Source organism: Colobus angolensis, unplaced genomic scaffold (genome assembly GCF_000951035.1).
Source record: "Colobus angolensis palliatus isolate OR3802 unplaced genomic scaffold, Cang.pa_1.0 Scaffold603, whole genome shotgun sequence".
Classification (NCBI taxonomy): Eukaryota; Metazoa; Chordata; class Mammalia; order Primates; family Cercopithecidae; genus Colobus; species Colobus angolensis.
Genome location: NW_012119633.1, coordinates 409345 through 414006, shown reverse-complemented (window position 1 = coordinate 414006; position 4662 = coordinate 409345). Strand labels below are relative to the sequence as shown.

Below are 4662 nucleotides of genomic sequence, written 5' to 3'. Positions count from 1 at the left end.
GGTTTCATTTTATTCTTCCTCACTGTGATTGCTCTGAATATTCTTATGCTTTTGCAGTCCCAATATAATTTTTAGAATTGACTTGTCAGGCCGGGCACAGTGGCTCATGCCTGTAATCTCAGCACTTGGGGAAAATTTAAAGGCCAATCTCCCTAATGAACATAAACAAAAACTTGTATTATATGTTATAAAATTGAATCCAGTGATAAAAAACATTGTTATGATCAAGTTTGGTTTACTCTGAATTCAAAGGTGATATGATATTATATCAAAGTTTTGATAGCTTTAGTTTCATGAGTACTCTCTTGTCCTATGATATATTTAACATATTTTCAAAGAAAATACCTTAATGTGGCTGGGTGTGGTGGCTCATGCCTGTAATCCCAGCATTTTGGAAGGCCAAGGTGGGCTGAGTACTAGAGGCCAGGAGTTCAACGCCAACCTGGCCAACATGGTAAAACTCTATCTCTACAAAAAACACACAAACCAATCAACCAACAAACAAACAAAAAATCTTAATATGAGCTTAATAAATACTGCATTAATTGTAATAATAGAAAATTAACTTTTGTCAAGAAAAATCAATTTATCATTAATTATTTGAATGGGTAAACATCAAGGAAAAATGAGAAAAGAGGTGTAAAATAGAAAAAGTCTATGAGAATCTCAATAAATGAATTAGGATGAAGGTTAAAATTCTATACTTCTTTGTAATAAAAAAACATTTCTAGCAAACCAGGAATAGAAGAACACACCCTTAGTATATGAAACAAAATCTTATAGCAAACATCATATTTAGTGGTGAAATATTAAAAGTTTTCCTCCTTAGAGTGGCAATAAAACAAGAACACCTATTGTCATCACTTACATTCAACACTGTAATGAAAGTGCCAGGCAGTGAAATAAAGTAGCAAAAATAAATAAAAGGTAAAAGCATTAGAAGTGAAAAAATAAGAGAGTTATTATTTGCTTATGACACTGTTACGTATTGAAAAGATTAAAATAATCTATACACATCTGTTAGAAATAGTAAGTGTATTAGGAAAGTTCACTGGATAAAAGGTCAATACACAAAAATCAATCAGTATTAAAATTTGAGGGAAAAAAGTTACTTTTTATGATAGCAACAAATACCTAAGAACAAATCTAACGAAACACGTGCAAGTGCCCTATACAGAAAGCTATCAGACATTATTGAGAGAAATTAAGGAGGACCAAAATAAATGGAGGGATATGCCATGTTAATTGAAAAACTCAATATTATAAAGACGTCAATTAGTTGTAAATTGGTATATTTTGACCCCTATGAAAACTTCAGCAGATTTTATGTAGAAACTGACAAGTCCATTTTTTTTTTTTTTTTTTTTTTTTTGAGATGGAGTCGGGCTCTGTCGCCCAGGCTGGAGTGCAGTGACATGATCTCGGGGCTCACTGCAACCTCCACCTCCCGGGTTCAAGTGATTCTCATGTCTCAGCCTCCCGCGTAGTTGGGATTACAGGCGCCTCCCACCACACCTGGCTAGTTTTTGTATTTTTAATAGAGATGAGGTTTCATCATGTTGGCCAGGCGGGTCTCAAACTCCTGACCTCAAGTGATCCACCCACCTTGGCCTCCCAAAATGCTGGGATTACAGGCATGAGCCACCACACCCAGCCACATTAAGGTATTTTCTTTAAAAATATGTTAAATATATCATAGGACAAGAGAGTACTCATCAAACTAAAGCTATCAAAACTTTGATATAATAATTAAATGATTTTCAAAAATATATCACCTTTGAATCCATAGAAGAAACCAAACTTGATCATGACAACTGTTCACTTTATTACTGCATTCAATTTTATAATAAATAATAAAACTTTTTGAGGGCAGATGGACCGACTGATGGTAGGGATGGGAGGCGAGCAAGATGGCGCAGACGCGAGGCACCCAGAGGAAAGTCTGTTACTACTACCACAGGGATGTTGGAAATCACTGCTACAGACAAGGCCACCTAATGAAGCCTCACCGAATCCACATGACTCATAATTTGCTGCTCAACTATGGTCTCTAGTGAAAAATGGAAATCTATCGCCCTCACGAAGCCAGTGCTGAGGAGATGACCAAGTACCATAGCGACAACTACATTAAATTCTTGCACTCCATCCGTCCAGATAACATGTCGGAGTAGAGCAAGCAGATGCAGAGATTCAACGTTGGTGAAGACTGTCCAGTATTCAATGGCCTGTTTGAGTTCTGTCAGTTGTCTACTGGTGGTTCTGTGGCAAGTGCTGTGAAACTTAATAAGCAGCAGACCGACATCGCTGTGAACTGGGCTGGGAGCTTGCACCATGCAAAGAAGTCTGAGGCATCTGGCTTCTGTTACATCAATAATACCGTCTTGGCCATCCTGGAACTGCTAAAGCATCACCAGAGGGTGCTGTATATTGACATTGATATTCACCATGGCGACGGTGTGGAAGAGGCATTCTATACCACAGACCGGGTCATGACGGTGTCCTTTCATAAGTATGGAGAGTACTTCCTAGGAACTGGGGACCTACAGGATATCCGGGCTGGCAAAGGCAAGTATTATGCTGTTAACCACCCGCTCCAAGATGGGATTGATGCCGAGTCCTATGAGGCCATTTTCAAGCCGGTCATGTCCAAAGTAATGGAGATGTTCCAGCCTAGTGCGGTGGTCTTACAGTGTGACTCAGATTCCCTATCTGGGGATAGGTTAGGTTGCGTCAATCTAACCATCAAAGGGCACGCCAAGTGTGTGGAATTTCTCAAGAGCTTTAACCTACCTATGCTGATGCTGGGAGGTGGTCGTTACACCATTCGTAATGTTGCCCAGTGCTGGACATACTAGACAGCTGTGGCCCTGGATACGGAGATCCCTAATGAGCTTCCATACAACAACTACTTTGAATACTTTGGACCAGATTTCAAGCTCCACATCAGTCCTTCCAATATGACTAACCAGAACACGAATGAGTACCTGGAGAAGATCAAACAGAGACTGTTTGAGAACGTTAGAATGCTGCCGCACACACCTGGGGTCCAAATGCAGGCGATTCCTGAGGAAGCCATCCCTGAGGAGAGTGGCGATGAGGACGAAGAAGACCCTGACAAGCGCATCTCAATCTGCTCCTCTGACAAACGAATTGCCTGTGAGGAAGAGTTCTCTGATTCTGAAGAGGAAGGAGAGGGGGACCGCAAGAACTCTTCCAACTTCAGAAAAACCAAGAGAGCCAAAACAGAGGATGAAAAAGAGAAAGACCCAGAGGAGAAGAAAGAAGTCAGAGAAGAGGAGAAAACCAAGGAGGAAAAGCCAGAAGACAAAGGGGTCAAGGAGGAGGTCAAGTTGGCCTGAACAGACCTCTCCAGCTCTGGCTTCCTGCTGAGTCCCTCACCTTTCTCCCCCAACCCCTCAGATTTTATATTTTCTATTTCTCTGTGTATTTATATAAAAATTTATTAAATATAAATATCCCCAGGGACAGAAACCAAGGCCCTGAGCCCAGGGCAGCTGTGCTGGGTGAGCTCTTCCAGGGACCATGTTGCCACCCATTCTTCCCCAGTTCTTAACTTTGAACCATAAAGGGTGCCAGGTCGGGGTGAAAGGGATGCTTTTATGCAACCATAAGACAAAATCCTGAAATACAAAGTGCCTGCTTAGTAGCTTTGGAAAGGTGCTGTTATTGAACATTCTAGAAGGTGTGGCTGGGTCTTCAAGGATCTCCTGTTCTTTTCAGGCTCCTAAGGTAACATCAGCCATTTTTAGATTGGTTCTGTTTTCATACCTTCCCACTGGCCTCAAGTGAGCCATGAAACACTGCCTGCCCCCTGTCTTCTCCTAATTCTGCAGGTGGAGATTGCTAGTCTAGTTTCCTTTTTGAGATACTATTTTCATTTTTGTGAGCCTCTTTGTAATAAAATGGTAAATTTCTATATAAAAAATAATAATAATAATTTTTATTTATATCCATTAGGGAGATTGGCCTTTAATTTTCTTACTATGTGCTTGTCAGATTTTCTCATAAGCATTATTATAATCACATAAAATGAGTTCAGAACCATTCCTTCCTTTCTTATCCTCTGGAAGAATTTGTGTGACACTGATGTTATTTTTCTCTTAAATGTTTTGAAAAATGTACTATCATCTGAGGCTAAATTATTCTTTGTGGGAAAGTTTTTAATTACAAATTTGATTTCTTTAATAGATATAATATTACTCAAATGTTATACTTCTTGTGATAGTTTTCATAAATGGTGTTTTTTAAAGAAGTTTTCGGGAGGGCGGAGCAAGATGGCTGAATAGGAATAGCTCCAGTCTCCAACTCTCAGCCTGAGCAACACAGGACACCGGTGATTTCTGCATTTTCAACTGAGGTACTGGGGTCAACTCGCTAGGGAGTGCCAGACAATCGGTGCTGGTCAGCTGCTGCAGCCCGACCAGCGAGAGCTGAAGCAGGGCGAGGCATCACCTCACTTAGGAAGCACAAGGGGGAAGGGAGTCCGTTTTCCTAGCCAGGGTTACTGAGACACACAACACCCGGAAAATCGGGTGACTCCCACCCCAATACTGCACTTTGAGCAAATGGGCACACCAGGAGATTGTATCCCACACCTGGCCGGGAGGGTCCCACGGCCATGGAGCCTCCCTCATTGCTAGC

The 4662-nt window shown here is 41.0% G+C and overlaps 1 pseudogene across 1 annotated transcript; it reads left to right on the top strand.

The window, feature by feature from the left end:
* Positions 1-1910: 1910 nt before the first annotated feature.
* Positions 1911-3940, top strand: LOC105527037 (annotated as a pseudogene). Its single transcript, XR_001004183.1, has one exon. The product of XR_001004183.1 is annotated as a histone deacetylase 1 pseudogene (transcript).
* Positions 3941-4662: the final 722 nt, after the last annotated feature.